The sequence below is a fragment of the Rhododendron vialii genome, chromosome 10a (genome assembly GCF_030253575.1).
Source record: "Rhododendron vialii isolate Sample 1 chromosome 10a, ASM3025357v1".
In the NCBI taxonomy this organism is placed as follows: domain Eukaryota; kingdom Viridiplantae; phylum Streptophyta; class Magnoliopsida; order Ericales; family Ericaceae; genus Rhododendron; species Rhododendron vialii.
Window position 1 is genome coordinate 11,527,376 of NC_080566.1, and position 12,337 is coordinate 11,539,712.

The 12,337-nt window shown below is 58.3% G+C and overlaps 30 non-coding genes across 30 annotated transcripts; all 30 read left to right on the top strand.

Annotated features, from left to right (window-relative positions):
• The first annotated feature begins 109 nt into the window (after positions 1–109).
• On the top strand, positions 110–228 carry LOC131306149 (5S ribosomal RNA). The gene has a single exon (XR_009193699.1). It is a non-coding gene; the product is annotated as a 5S ribosomal RNA (ribosomal RNA).
• A 288-nt stretch (positions 229–516) lies between these two features.
• LOC131306150 (5S ribosomal RNA) lies at positions 517–635 on the top strand. Its single transcript, XR_009193700.1, has one exon. It is a non-coding gene; the product is annotated as a 5S ribosomal RNA (ribosomal RNA).
• Positions 636–927: 292 nt separating this feature from the next.
• LOC131306151 (5S ribosomal RNA) lies at positions 928–1,046 on the top strand. The gene has a single exon (XR_009193701.1). It is a non-coding gene; the product is annotated as a 5S ribosomal RNA (ribosomal RNA).
• A 288-nt stretch (positions 1,047–1,334) lies between these two features.
• LOC131305224 (5S ribosomal RNA) lies at positions 1,335–1,453 on the top strand. The gene has a single exon (XR_009192819.1). It is a non-coding gene; the product is annotated as a 5S ribosomal RNA (ribosomal RNA).
• Positions 1,454–1,745: 292 nt separating this feature from the next.
• LOC131306152 (5S ribosomal RNA) lies at positions 1,746–1,864 on the top strand. The gene has a single exon (XR_009193702.1). It is a non-coding gene; the product is annotated as a 5S ribosomal RNA (ribosomal RNA).
• Positions 1,865–2,152: 288 nt separating this feature from the next.
• LOC131306153 (5S ribosomal RNA) lies at positions 2,153–2,271 on the top strand. Its single transcript, XR_009193703.1, has one exon. It is a non-coding gene; the product is annotated as a 5S ribosomal RNA (ribosomal RNA).
• A 292-nt stretch (positions 2,272–2,563) lies between these two features.
• Positions 2,564–2,682, top strand: LOC131306154 (5S ribosomal RNA). The gene has a single exon (XR_009193704.1). It is a non-coding gene; the product is annotated as a 5S ribosomal RNA (ribosomal RNA).
• A 288-nt stretch (positions 2,683–2,970) lies between these two features.
• Positions 2,971–3,089, top strand: LOC131306155 (5S ribosomal RNA). The gene has a single exon (XR_009193705.1). It is a non-coding gene; the product is annotated as a 5S ribosomal RNA (ribosomal RNA).
• Positions 3,090–3,381: 292 nt separating this feature from the next.
• Positions 3,382–3,500, top strand: LOC131306156 (5S ribosomal RNA). Its single transcript, XR_009193706.1, has one exon. It is a non-coding gene; the product is annotated as a 5S ribosomal RNA (ribosomal RNA).
• Positions 3,501–3,788: 288 nt separating this feature from the next.
• LOC131306157 (5S ribosomal RNA) lies at positions 3,789–3,907 on the top strand. The gene has a single exon (XR_009193707.1). It is a non-coding gene; the product is annotated as a 5S ribosomal RNA (ribosomal RNA).
• Positions 3,908–4,199: 292 nt separating this feature from the next.
• On the top strand, positions 4,200–4,318 carry LOC131306160 (5S ribosomal RNA). Its single transcript, XR_009193709.1, has one exon. It is a non-coding gene; the product is annotated as a 5S ribosomal RNA (ribosomal RNA).
• Positions 4,319–4,606: 288 nt separating this feature from the next.
• LOC131306161 (5S ribosomal RNA) lies at positions 4,607–4,725 on the top strand. Its single transcript, XR_009193710.1, has one exon. It is a non-coding gene; the product is annotated as a 5S ribosomal RNA (ribosomal RNA).
• A 292-nt stretch (positions 4,726–5,017) lies between these two features.
• On the top strand, positions 5,018–5,136 carry LOC131306162 (5S ribosomal RNA). The gene has a single exon (XR_009193711.1). It is a non-coding gene; the product is annotated as a 5S ribosomal RNA (ribosomal RNA).
• Positions 5,137–5,424: 288 nt separating this feature from the next.
• LOC131305225 (5S ribosomal RNA) lies at positions 5,425–5,543 on the top strand. Its single transcript, XR_009192820.1, has one exon. It is a non-coding gene; the product is annotated as a 5S ribosomal RNA (ribosomal RNA).
• Positions 5,544–5,835: 292 nt separating this feature from the next.
• On the top strand, positions 5,836–5,954 carry LOC131306163 (5S ribosomal RNA). Its single transcript, XR_009193712.1, has one exon. It is a non-coding gene; the product is annotated as a 5S ribosomal RNA (ribosomal RNA).
• A 288-nt stretch (positions 5,955–6,242) lies between these two features.
• Positions 6,243–6,361, top strand: LOC131306164 (5S ribosomal RNA). Its single transcript, XR_009193713.1, has one exon. It is a non-coding gene; the product is annotated as a 5S ribosomal RNA (ribosomal RNA).
• A 292-nt stretch (positions 6,362–6,653) lies between these two features.
• On the top strand, positions 6,654–6,772 carry LOC131306165 (5S ribosomal RNA). Its single transcript, XR_009193714.1, has one exon. It is a non-coding gene; the product is annotated as a 5S ribosomal RNA (ribosomal RNA).
• A 288-nt stretch (positions 6,773–7,060) lies between these two features.
• On the top strand, positions 7,061–7,179 carry LOC131305226 (5S ribosomal RNA). The gene has a single exon (XR_009192821.1). It is a non-coding gene; the product is annotated as a 5S ribosomal RNA (ribosomal RNA).
• Positions 7,180–7,471: 292 nt separating this feature from the next.
• Positions 7,472–7,590, top strand: LOC131306166 (5S ribosomal RNA). Its single transcript, XR_009193715.1, has one exon. It is a non-coding gene; the product is annotated as a 5S ribosomal RNA (ribosomal RNA).
• Positions 7,591–7,878: 288 nt separating this feature from the next.
• On the top strand, positions 7,879–7,997 carry LOC131306167 (5S ribosomal RNA). The gene has a single exon (XR_009193716.1). It is a non-coding gene; the product is annotated as a 5S ribosomal RNA (ribosomal RNA).
• A 292-nt stretch (positions 7,998–8,289) lies between these two features.
• On the top strand, positions 8,290–8,408 carry LOC131306168 (5S ribosomal RNA). Its single transcript, XR_009193717.1, has one exon. It is a non-coding gene; the product is annotated as a 5S ribosomal RNA (ribosomal RNA).
• Positions 8,409–8,696: 288 nt separating this feature from the next.
• Positions 8,697–8,815, top strand: LOC131306169 (5S ribosomal RNA). Its single transcript, XR_009193718.1, has one exon. It is a non-coding gene; the product is annotated as a 5S ribosomal RNA (ribosomal RNA).
• Positions 8,816–9,107: 292 nt separating this feature from the next.
• Positions 9,108–9,226, top strand: LOC131306171 (5S ribosomal RNA). The gene has a single exon (XR_009193720.1). It is a non-coding gene; the product is annotated as a 5S ribosomal RNA (ribosomal RNA).
• A 292-nt stretch (positions 9,227–9,518) lies between these two features.
• On the top strand, positions 9,519–9,637 carry LOC131306172 (5S ribosomal RNA). Its single transcript, XR_009193721.1, has one exon. It is a non-coding gene; the product is annotated as a 5S ribosomal RNA (ribosomal RNA).
• Positions 9,638–9,925: 288 nt separating this feature from the next.
• Positions 9,926–10,044, top strand: LOC131306173 (5S ribosomal RNA). Its single transcript, XR_009193722.1, has one exon. It is a non-coding gene; the product is annotated as a 5S ribosomal RNA (ribosomal RNA).
• A 288-nt stretch (positions 10,045–10,332) lies between these two features.
• On the top strand, positions 10,333–10,451 carry LOC131306175 (5S ribosomal RNA). Its single transcript, XR_009193723.1, has one exon. It is a non-coding gene; the product is annotated as a 5S ribosomal RNA (ribosomal RNA).
• Positions 10,452–10,743: 292 nt separating this feature from the next.
• LOC131306176 (5S ribosomal RNA) lies at positions 10,744–10,862 on the top strand. Its single transcript, XR_009193724.1, has one exon. It is a non-coding gene; the product is annotated as a 5S ribosomal RNA (ribosomal RNA).
• A 288-nt stretch (positions 10,863–11,150) lies between these two features.
• On the top strand, positions 11,151–11,269 carry LOC131305227 (5S ribosomal RNA). The gene has a single exon (XR_009192822.1). It is a non-coding gene; the product is annotated as a 5S ribosomal RNA (ribosomal RNA).
• Positions 11,270–11,561: 292 nt separating this feature from the next.
• On the top strand, positions 11,562–11,680 carry LOC131306177 (5S ribosomal RNA). Its single transcript, XR_009193725.1, has one exon. It is a non-coding gene; the product is annotated as a 5S ribosomal RNA (ribosomal RNA).
• A 288-nt stretch (positions 11,681–11,968) lies between these two features.
• Positions 11,969–12,087, top strand: LOC131306178 (5S ribosomal RNA). Its single transcript, XR_009193726.1, has one exon. It is a non-coding gene; the product is annotated as a 5S ribosomal RNA (ribosomal RNA).
• The last annotated feature ends 250 nt before the right edge of the window (positions 12,088–12,337 follow it).

A 12,337-nucleotide genomic window follows, 5' to 3' on the forward strand; every position in this document is an offset into this window, starting at 1 on the left:
GATACGGGGTCCGGCCGGCGAGACGTGGCCAAGAAAGCCAGAGATAGAGCGAGCAGTGCCCGACGGGGCAGAAAAATGGACCAAAAGAATTGAAAGCGGAGTGCCTATCGGGTGCGATCATACCAGCACTAATGCACCGGATCCCATCAGAACTCCGCAGTTAAGCGTGCTTGGGCGAGAGTAGTACTAGGATGGGTGACCCCCTGGGAAGTCCTCGTGTTGCACCCCTTTTTCGTTTTTGTACGAAATCCCTTCCCCGCCCCCCGTTCCCTTCTTTCATCCGGTCGCCGCAACTTCGGCTCATGCCGTCCGGATCTTCCCGGAGAGTTTTCGCAGCGATTTTTCCAGCTTCGAGCCAAAATAGCCCCGTCAGCGGGCACGTTCGGCCGCAGCCATCCCTCCAACGGGATACGGGGTCCGGCCGGCGAGACGTGGCCAAGAAAGCCAGAGATAGAGCGAGCGGTGCCCGACGGGGCCGAAAAATGGACCAAAAGAATTGAAAGCGGAGTGCCTATCGGGTGCGATCATACCAGCACTAATGCACCGGATCCCATCAGAACTCCGCAGTTAAGCGTGCTTGGGCGAGAGTAGTACTAGGATGGGTGACCCCCTGGGAAGTCCTCGTGTTGCACCCCTTTTTCGTTTTTGTACGAAATCCCTTCCCCGCCCCCCGTTCCCTTCTTTCATCCGGTCGCCGCAACTTCGGCTCATTCCGTCCGGATCTTCCCGGAGAGTTTTCGCTGCAGCGATTTTTCGAGCTGCGAGCCAAAATAGCCCCCTTCAGCGGGCACTCTCGGCCGTAGCCATCCCTCCAACGGGATACGGGGTCCGGCCGGCGAGACGTGGCCAAGAAAGCAAGAGATAGAGCGAGCAGTGCCCGACGGGGCAGAAAAATGGACCAAAAGAATTGAAAGCGGAGTGCCTATCGGGTGCGATCATACCAGCACTAATGCACCGGATCCCATCAGAACTCCGCAGTTAAGCGTGCTTGGGCGAGAGTAGTACTAGGATGGGTGACCCCCTGGGAAGTCCTCGTGTTGCACCCCTTTTTCGTTTTTGTACGAAATCCCTTCCCCGCCCCCCGTTCCCTTCTTTCATCCGGTCGCCGCAACTTCGGCTCATGCCGTCCGGATCTTCCCGGAGAGTTTTCGCAGCGATTTTTCCAGCTTCGAGCCAAAATAGCCCCGTCAGCGGGCACGTTCGGCCGCAGCCATCCCTCCAACGGGATACGGGGTCCGGCCGGCGAGACGTGGCCAAGAAAGCCAGAGATAGAGCGAGCGGTGCCCGACGGGGCCGAAAAATGGACCAAAAGAATTGAAAGCGGAGTGCCTATCGGGTGCGATCATACCAGCACTAATGCACCGGATCCCATCAGAACTCCGCAGTTAAGCATGCTTGGGCGAGAGTAGTACTAGGATGGGTGACCCCCTGGGAAGTCCTCGTGTTGCACCCCTTTTTCGTTTTTGTACGAAATCCCTTCCCCGCCCCCCGTTCCCTTCTTTCATCCGGTCGCCGCAACTTCGGCTCATTCCGTCCGGATCTTCCCGGAGAGTTTTCGCTGCAGCGATTTTTCGAGCTGCGAGCCAAAATAGCCCCCTTCAGCGGGCACTCTCGGCCGTAGCCATCCCTCCAACGGGATACGGGGTCCGGCCGGCGAGACGTGGCCAAGAAAGCCAGAGATAGAGCGAGCAGTGCCCGACGGGGCAGAAAAATGGACCAAAAGAATTGAAAGCGGAGTGCCTATCGGGTGCGATCATACCAGCACTAATGCACCGGATCCCATCAGAACTCCGCAGTTAAGCGTGCTTGGGCGAGAGTAGTACTAGGATGGGTGACCCCCTGGGAAGTCCTCGTGTTGCACCCCTTTTTCGTTTTTGTACGAAATCCCTTCCCCGCCCCCCGTTCCCTTCTTTCATCCGGTCGCCGCAACTTCGGCTCATGCCGTCCGGATCTTCCCGGAGAGTTTTCGAAGCGATTTTTCCAGCTGCGAGCCAAAATAGCCCCGTCAGCGGGCACGTTCGGCCGCAGCCATCCCTCCAACGGGATACGGGGTCCGGCCGGCGAGACGTGGCCAAGAAAGCCAGAGATAGAGCGAGCGGTGCCCGACGGGGCCGAAAAATGGACCAAAAGAATTGAAAGCGGAGTGCCTATCGGGTGCGATCATACCAGCACTAATGCACCGGATCCCATCAGAACTCCGCAGTTAAGCGTGCTTGGGCGAGAGTAGTACTAGGATGGGTGACCCCCTGGGAAGTCCTCGTGTTGCACCCCTTTTTCGTTTTTGTACGAAATCCCTTCCCCGCCCCCCGTTCCCTTCTTTCATCCGGTCGCCGCAACTTCGGCTCATTCCGTCCGGATCTTCCCGGAGAGTTTTCGCTGCAGCGATTTTTCGAGCTGCGAGCCAAAATAGCCCCCTTCAGCGGGCACTTTCGGCCGTAGCCATCCCTCCAACGGGATACGGGGTCCGGCCGGCGAGACGTGGCCAAGAAAGCCAGAGATAGAGGGAGCAGTGCCCGACGGGGCAGAAAAATGGACCAAAAGAATTGAAAGCGGAGTGCCTATCGGGTGCGATCATACCAGCACTAATGCACCGGATCCCATCAGAACTCCGCAGTTAAGCGTGCTTGGGCGAGAGTAGTACTAGGATGGGTGACCCCCTGGGAAGTCCTCGTGTTGCACCCCTTTTTCGTTTTTGTACGAAATCCCTTCCCCGCCCCCCGTTCCCTTCTTTCATCCGGTCGCCGCAACTTCGGCTCATGCCGTCCGGATCTTCCCGGAGAGTTTTCGCAGCGATTTTTCCAGCTTCGAGCCAAAATAGCCCCGTCAGCGGGCACGTTCGGCCGCAGCCATCCCTCCAACGGGATACGGGGTCCGGCCGGCGAGACGTGGCCAAGAAAGCCAGAGATAGAGCGAGCGGTGCCCGACGGGGCCGAAAAATGGACCAAAAGAATTGAAAGCGGAGTGCCTATCGGGTGCGATCATACCAGCACTAATGCACCGGATCCCATCAGAACTCCGCAGTTAAGCGTGCTTGGGCGAGAGTAGTACTAGGATGGGTGACCCCCTGGGAAGTCCTCGTGTTGCACCCCTTTTTCGTTTTTGTACGAAATCCCTTCCCCGCCCCCCGTTCCCTTCTTTCATCCGGTCGCCGCAACTTCGGCTCATTCCGTCCGGATCTTCCCGGAGAGTTTTCGCTGCAGCGATTTTTCGAGCTGCGAGCCAAAATAGCCCCCTTCAGCGGGCACTCTCGGCCGTAGCCATCCCTCCAACGGGATACGGGGTCCGGCCGGCGAGACGTGGCCAAGAAAGCCAGAGATAGAGCGAGCAGTGCCCGACGGGGCAGAAAAATGGACCAAAAGAATTGAAAGCGGAGTGCCTATCGGGTGCGATCATACCAGCACTAATGCACCGGATCCCATCAGAACTCCGCAGTTAAGCGTGCTTGGGCGAGAGTAGTACTAGGATGGGTGACCCCCTGGGAAGTCCTCGTGTTGCACCCCTTTTTCGTTTTTGTACGAAATCCCTTCCCCGCCCCCCGTTCCCTTCTTTCATCCGGTCGCCGCAACTTCGGCTCATGCCGTCCGGATCTTCCCGGAGAGTTTTCGCAGCGATTTTTCCAGCTTCGAGCCAAAATAGCCCCGTCAGCGGGCACGTTCGGCCGCAGCCATCCCTCCAACGGGATACGGGGTCCGGCCGGCGAGACGTGGCCAAGAAAGCCAGAGATAGAGCGAGCGGTGCCCGACGGGGCCGAAAAATGGACCAAAAGAATTGAAAGCGGAGTGCCTATCGGGTGCGATCATACCAGCACTAATGCACCGGATCCCATCAGAACTCCGCAGTTAAGCGTGCTTGGGCGAGAGTAGTACTAGGATGGGTGACCCCCTGGGAAGTCCTCGTGTTGCACCCCTTTTTCGTTTTTGTACGAAATCCCTTCCCCGCCCCCCGTTCCCTTCTTTCATCCGGTCGCCGCAACTTCGGCTCATTCCGTCCGGATCTTCCCGGAGAGTTTTCGCTGCAGCGATTTTTCGAGCTGCGAGCCAAAATAGCCCCCTTCAGCGGGCACTCTCGGCCGTAGCCATCCCTCCAACGGGATACGGGGTCCGGCCGGCGAGACGTGGCCAAGAAAGCCAGAGATAGAGCGAGCAGTGCCCGACGGGGCAGAAAAATGGACCAAAAGAATTGAAAGCGGAGTGCCTATCGGGTGCGATCATACCAGCACTAATGCACCGGATCCCATCAGAACTCCGCAGTTAAGCGTGCTTGGGCGAGAGTAGTACTAGGATGGGTGACCCCCTGGGAAGTCCTCGTGTTGCACCCCTTTTTCGTTTTTGTACGAAATCCCTTCCCCGCCCCCCGTTCCCTTCTTTCATCCGGTCGCCGCAACTTCGGCTCATGCCGTCCGGATCTTCCCGGAGAGTTTTCGCAGCGATTTTTCCAGCTTCGAGCCAAAATAGCCCCGTCAGCGGGCACGTTCGGCCGCAGCCATCCCTCCAACGGGATACGGGGTCCGGCCGGCGAGACGTGGCCAAGAAAGCCAGAGATAGAGCGAGCGGTGCCCGACGGGGCCGAAAAATGGACCAAAAGAATTGAAAGCGGAGTGCCTATCGGGTGCGATCATACCAGCACTAATGCACCGGATCCCATCAGAACTCCGCAGTTAAGCGTGCTTGGGCGAGAGTAGTACTAGGATGGGTGACCCCCTGGGAAGTCCTCGTGTTGCACCCCTTTTTCGTTTTTGTACGAAATCCCTTCCCCGCCCCCCGTTCCCTTCTTTCATCCGGTCGCCGCAACTTCGGCTCATTCCGTCCGGATCTTCCCGGAGAGTTTTCGCTGCAGCGATTTTTCGAGCTGCGAGCCAAAATAGCCCCCTTCAGCGGGCACTCTCGGCCGTAGCCATCCCTCCAACGGGATACGGGGTCCGGCCGGCGAGACGTGGCCAAGAAAGCCAGAGATAGAGCGAGCAGTGCCCGACGGGGCAGAAAAATGGACCAAAAGAATTGAAAGCGGAGTGCCTATCGGGTGCGATCATACCAGCACTAATGCACCGGATCCCATCAGAACTCCGCAGTTAAGCGTGCTTGGGCGAGAGTAGTACTAGGATGGGTGACCCCCTGGGAAGTCCTCGTGTTGCACCCCTTTTTCGTTTTTGTACGAAATCCCTTCCCCGCCCCCCGTTCCCTTCTTTCATCCGGTCGCCGCAACTTCGGCTCATGCCGTCCGGATCTTCCCGGAGAGTTTTCGCAGCGATTTTTCCAGCTTCGAGCCAAAATAGCCCCGTCAGCGGGCACGTTCGGCCGCAGCCATCCCTCCAACGGGATACGGGGTCCGGCCGGCGAGACGTGGCCAAGAAAGCCAGAGATAGAGCGAGCGGTGCCCGACGGGGCCGAAAAATGGACCAAAAGAATTGAAAGCGGAGTGCCTATCGGGTGCGATCATACCAGCACTAATGCACCGGATCCCATCAGAACTCCGCAGTTAAGCATGCTTGGGCGAGAGTAGTACTAGGATGGGTGACCCCCTGGGAAGTCCTCGTGTTGCACCCCTTTTTCGTTTTTGTACGAAATCCCTTCCCCGCCCCCCGTTCCCTTCTTTCATCCGGTCGCCGCAACTTCGGCTCATTCCGTCCGGATCTTCCCGGAGAGTTTTCGCTGCAGCGATTTTTCGAGCTGCGAGCCAAAATAGCCCCCTTCAGCGGGCACTCTCGGCCGTAGCCATCCCTCCAACGGGATACGGGGTCCGGCCGGCGAGACGTGGCCAAGAAAGCCAGAGATAGAGCGAGCAGTGCCCGACGGGGCAGAAAAATGGACCAAAAGAATTGAAAGCGGAGTGCCTATCGGGTGCGATCATACCAGCACTAATGCACCGGATCCCATCAGAACTCCGCAGTTAAGCGTGCTTGGGCGAGAGTAGTACTAGGATGGGTGACCCCCTGGGAAGTCCTCGTGTTGCACCCCTTTTTCGTTTTTGTACGAAATCCCTTCCCCGCCCCCCGTTCCCTTCTTTCATCCGGTCGCCGCAACTTCGGCTCATGCCGTCCGGATCTTCCCGGAGAGTTTTCGCAGCGATTTTTCCAGCTTCGAGCCAAAATAGCCCCGTCAGCGGGCACGTTCGGCCGCAGCCATCCCTCCAACGGGATACGGGGTCCGGCCGGCGAGACGTGGCCAAGAAAGCCAGAGATAGAGCGAGCGGTGCCCGACGGGGCCGAAAAATGGACCAAAAGAATTGAAAGCGGAGTGCCTATCGGGTGCGATCATACCAGCACTAATGCACCGGATCCCATCAGAACTCCGCAGTTAAGCGTGCTTGGGCGAGAGTAGTACTAGGATGGGTGACCCCCTGGGAAGTCCTCGTGTTGCACCCCTTTTTCGTTTTTGTACGAAATCCCTTCCCCGCCCCCCGTTCCCTTCTTTCATCCGGTCGCCGCAACTTCGGCTCATTCCGTCCGGATCTTCCCGGAGAGTTTTCGCTGCAGCGATTTTTCGAGCTGCGAGCCAAAATAGCCCCCTTCAGCGGGCACTCTCGGCCGTAGCCATCCCTCCAACGGGATACGGGGTCCGGCCGGCGAGACGTGGCCAAGAAAGCCAGAGATAGAGCGAGCAGTGCCCGACGGGGCAGAAAAATGGACCAAAAGAATTGAAAGCGGAGTGCCTATCGGGTGCGATCATACCAGCACTAATGCACCGGATCCCATCAGAACTCCGCAGTTAAGCGTGCTTGGGCGAGAGTAGTACTAGGATGGGTGACCCCCTGGGAAGTCCTCGTGTTGCACCCCTTTTTCGTTTTTGTACGAAATCCCTTCCCCGCCCCCCGTTCCCTTCTTTCATCCGGTCGCCGCAACTTCGGCTCATGCCGTCCGGATCTTCCCGGAGAGTTTTCGCAGCGATTTTTCCAGCTTCGAGCCAAAATAGCCCCGTCAGCGGGCACGTTCGGCCGCAGCCATCCCTCCAACGGGATACGGGGTCCGGCCGGCGAGACGTGGCCAAGAAAGCCAGAGATAGAGCGAGCGGTGCCCGACGGGGCCGAAAAATGGACCAAAAGAATTGAAAGCGGAGTGCCTATCGGGTGCGATCATACCAGCACTAATGCACCGGATCCCATCAGAACTCCGCAGTTAAGCATGCTTGGGCGAGAGTAGTACTAGGATGGGTGACCCCCTGGGAAGTCCTCGTGTTGCACCCCTTTTTCGTTTTTGTACGAAATCCCTTCCCCGCCCCCCGTTCCCTTCTTTCATCCGGTCGCCGCAACTTCGGCTCATTCCGTCCGGATCTTCCCGGAGAGTTTTCGCTGCAGCGATTTTTCGAGCTGCGAGCCAAAATAGCCCCCTTCAGCGGGCACTCTCGGCCGTAGCCATCCCTCCAACGGGATACGGGGTCCGGCCGGCGAGACGTGGCCAAGAAAGCCAGAGATAGAGCGAGCAGTGCCCGACGGGGCAGAAAAATGGACCAAAAGAATTGAAAGCGGAGTGCCTATCGGGTGCGATCATACCAGCACTAATGCACCGGATCCCATCAGAACTCCGCAGTTAAGCGTGCTTGGGCGAGAGTAGTACTAGGATGGGTGACCCCCTGGGAAGTCCTCGTGTTGCACCCCTTTTTCGTTTTTGTACGAAATCCCTTCCCCGCCCCCCGTTCCCTTCTTTCATCCGGTCGCCGCAACTTCGGCTCATGCCGTCCGGATCTTCCCGGAGAGTTTTCGAAGCGATTTTTCCAGCTGCGAGCCAAAATAGCCCCGTCAGCGGGCACGTTCGGCCGCAGCCATCCCTCCAACGGGATACGGGGTCCGGCCGGCGAGACGTGGCCAAGAAAGCCAGAGATAGAGCGAGCGGTGCCCGACGGGGCCGAAAAATGGACCAAAAGAATTGAAAGCGGAGTGCCTATCGGGTGCGATCATACCAGCACTAATGCACCGGATCCCATCAGAACTCCGCAGTTAAGCGTGCTTGGGCGAGAGTAGTACTAGGATGGGTGACCCCCTGGGAAGTCCTCGTGTTGCACCCCTTTTTCGTTTTTGTACGAAATCCCTTCCCCGCCCCCCGTTCCCTTCTTTCATCCGGTCGCCGCAACTTCGGCTCATTCCGTCCGGATCTTCCCGGAGAGTTTTCGCTGCAGCGATTTTTCGAGCTGCGAGCCAAAATAGCCCCCTTCAGCGGGCACTTTCGGCCGTAGCCATCCCTCCAACGGGATACGGGGTCCGGCCGGCGAGACGTGGCCAAGAAAGCCAGAGATAGAGGGAGCAGTGCCCGACGGGGCAGAAAAATGGACCAAAAGAATTGAAAGCGGAGTGCCTATCGGGTGCGATCATACCAGCACTAATGCACCGGATCCCATCAGAACTCCGCAGTTAAGCGTGCTTGGGCGAGAGTAGTACTAGGATGGGTGACCCCCTGGGAAGTCCTCGTGTTGCACCCCTTTTTCGTTTTTGTACGAAATCCCTTCCCCGCCCCCCGTTCCCTTCTTTCATCCGGTCGCCGCAACTTCGGCTCATGCCGTCCGGATCTTCCCGGAGAGTTTTCGCAGCGATTTTTCCAGCTTCGAGCCAAAATAGCCCCGTCAGCGGGCACGTTCGGCCGCAGCCATCCCTCCAACGGGATACGGGGTCCGGCCGGCGAGACGTGGCCAAGAAAGCCAGAGATAGAGCGAGCGGTGCCCGACGGGGCCGAAAAATGGACCAAAAGAATTGAAAGCGGAGTGCCTATCGGGTGCGATCATACCAGCACTAATGCACCGGATCCCATCAGAACTCCGCAGTTAAGCGTGCTTGGGCGAGAGTAGTACTAGGATGGGTGACCCCCTGGGAAGTCCTCGTGTTGCACCCCTTTTTCGTTTTTGTACGAAATCCCTTCCCCGCCCCCCGTTCCCTTCTTTCATCCGGTCGCCGCAACTTCGGCTCATTCCGTCCGGATCTTCCCGGAGAGTTTTCGCTGCAGCGATTTTTCGAGCTGCGAGCCAAAATAGCCCCCTTCAGCGGGCACTCTCGGCCGTAGCCATCCCTCCAACGGGATACGGGGTCCGGCCGGCGAGACGTGGCCAAGAAAGCCAGAGATAGAGCGAGCAGTGCCCGACGGGGCAGAAAAATGGACCAAAAGAATTGAAAGCGGAGTGCCTATCGGGTGCGATCATACCAGCACTAATGCACCGGATCCCATCAGAACTCCGCAGTTAAGCGTGCTTGGGCGAGAGTAGTACTAGGATGGGTGACCCCCTGGGAAGTCCTCGTGTTGCACCCCTTTTTCGTTTTTGTACGAAATCCCTTCCCCGCCCCCCGTTCCCTTCTTTCATCCGGTCGCCGCAACTTCGGCTCATTCCGTCCGGATCTTCCCGGAGAGTTTTCGCTGCAGCGATTTTTCGAGCTGCGAGCCAAAATAGCCCCCTTCAGCGGGCACTCTCGGCCGTAGCCATCCCTCCAACGGGATACGGGGTCCGGCCGGCGAGACGTGGCCAAGAAAGCCAGAGATAGAGCGAGCAGTGCCCGACGGGGCAGAAAAATGGACCAAAAGAATTGAAAGCGGAGTGCCTATCGGGTGCGATCATACCAGCACTAATGCACCGGATCCCATCAGAACTCCGCAGTTAAGCGTGCTTGGGCGAGAGTAGTACTAGGATGGGTGACCCCCTGGGAAGTCCTCGTGTTGCACCCCTTTTTCGTTTTTGTACGAAATCCCTTCCTCGCCCCCCGTTCCCTTCTTTCATCCGGTCGCCGCAACTTCGGCTCATGCCGTCCGGATCTTCCCGGAGAGTTTTCGCAGCGATTTTTCCAGCTTCGAGCCAAAATAGCCCCGTCAGCGGGCACGTTCGGCCGCAGCCATCCCTCCAACGGGATACGGGGTCCGGCCGGCGAGACGTGGCCAAGAAAGCCAGAGATAGAGCGAGCGGTGCCCGACGGGGCCGAAAAATGGACCAAAAGAATTGAAAGCGGAGTGCCTATCGGGTGCGATCATACCAGCACTAATGCACCGGATCCCATCAGAACTCCGCAGTTAAGCGTGCTTGGGCGAGAGTAGTACTAGGATGGGTGACCCCCTGGGAAGTCCTCGTGTTGCACCCCTTTTTCGTTTTTGTACGAAATCCCTTCCCCGCCCCCCGTTCCCTTCTTTCATCCGGTCGCCGCAACTTCGGCTCATGCCGTCCGGATCTTCCCGGAGAGTTTTCGCAGCGATTTTTCCAGCTTCGAGCCAAAATAGCCCCGTCAGCGGGCACGTTCGGCCGCAGCCATCCCTCCAACGGGATACGGGGTCCGGCCGGCGAGACGTGGCCAAGAAAGCCAGAGATAGAGCGAGCGGTGCCCGACGGGGCCGAAAAATGGACCAAAAGAATTGAAAGCGGAGTGCCTATCGGGTGCGATCATACCAGCACTAATGCACCGGATCCCATCAGAACTCCGCAGTTAAGCGTGCTTGGGCGAGAGTAGTACTAGGATGGGTGACCCCCTGGGAAGTCCTCGTGTTGCACCCCTTTTTCGTTTTTGTACGAAATCCCTTCCCCGCCCCCCGTTCCCTTCTTTCATCCGGTCGCCGCAACTTCGGCTCATTCCGTCCGGATCTTCCCGGAGAGTTTTCGCTGCAGCGATTTTTCGAGCTGCGAGCCAAAATAGCCCCCTTCAGCGGGCACTCTCGGCCGTAGCCATCCCTCCAACGGGATACGGGGTCCGGCCGGCGAGACGTGGCCAAGAAAGCCAGAGATAGAGCGAGCAGTGCCCGACGGGGCAGAAAAATGGACCAAAAGAATTGAAAGCGGAGTGCCTATCGGGTGCGATCATACCAGCACTAATGCACCGGATCCCATCAGAACTCCGCAGTTAAGCGTGCTTGGGCGAGAGTAGTACTAGGATGGGTGACCCCCTGGGAAGTCCTCGTGTTGCACCCCTTTTTCGTTTTTGTACGAAATCCCTTCCCCGCCCCCCGTTCCCTTCTTTCATCCGGTCGCCGCAACTTCGGCTCATGCCGTCCGGATCTTCCCGGAGAGTTTTCGCAGCGATTTTTCCAGCTTCGAGCCAAAATAGCCCCGTCAGCGGGCACGTTCGGCCGCAGCCATCCCTCCAACGGGATACGGGGTCCGGCCGGCGAGACGTGGCCAAGAAAGCCAGAGATAGAGCGAGCGGTGCCCGACGGGGCCGAAAAATGGACCAAAAGAATTGAAAGCGGAGTGCCTATCGGGTGCGATCATACCAGCACTAATGCACCGGATCCCATCAGAACTCCGCAGTTAAGCATGCTTGGGCGAGAGTAGTACTAGGATGGGTGACCCCCTGGGAAGTCCTCGTGTTGCACCCCTTTTTCGTTTTTGTACGAAATCCCTTCCCCGCCCCCCGTTCCCTTCTTTCATCCGGTCGCCGCAACTTCGGCTCATTCCGTCCGGATCTTCCCGGAGAGTTTTCGCTGCAGCGATTTTTCGAGCTGCGAGCCAAAATAGCCCCCTTCAGCGGGCACTCTCGGCCGTAGCCATCCCTCCAACGGGATACGGGGTCCGGCCGGCGAGACGTGGCCAAGAAAGCCAGAGATAGAGCGAGCAGTGCCCGACGGGGCAGAAAAATGGACCAAAAGAATTGAAAGCGGAGTGCCTATCGGGTGCGATCATACCAGCACTAATGCACCGGATCCCATCAGAACTCCGCAGTTAAGCGTGCTTGGGCGAGAGTAGTACTAGGATGGGTGACCCCCTGGGAAGTCCTCGTGTTGCACCCCTTTTTCGTTTTTGTACGAAATCCCTTCCCCGCCCCCCGTTCCCTTCTTTCATCCGGTCGCCGCAACTTCGGCTCATGCCGTCCGGATCTTCCCGGAGAGTTTTCGAAGCGATTTTTCCAGCTGCGAGCCAAAATAGCCCCGTCAGCGGGCACGTTCGGCCGCAGCCATCCCTCCAACGGGATACGGGGTCCGGCCGGCGAGACGTGGCCAAGAAAGCCAGAGATAGAGCGAGCGGTGCCCGACGGGGCCGAAAAATGGACCAAAAGAATTGAAAGCGGAGTGCCTATCGGGTGCGATCATACCAGCACTAATGCACCGGATCCCATCAGAACTCCGCAGTTAAGCGTGCTTGGGCGAGAGTAGTACTAGGATGGGTGACCCCCTGGGAAGTCCTCGTGTTGCACCCCTTTTTCGTTTTTGTACGAAATCCCTTCCCCGCCCCCCGTTCCCTTCTTTCATCCGGTCGCCGCAACTTCGGCTCATTCCGTCCGGATCTTCCCGGAGAGTTTTCGCTGCAGCGATTTTTCGAGCTGCGAGCCAAAATAGCCCCCTTCAGCGGGCACTTTCGGCCGTAGCCATCCCTCCAACGGGATACGGGGTCCGGCCGGCGAGACGTGGCCAAGAAAGCCAGAGATAGAGGGAGCAGTGCCCGACGGG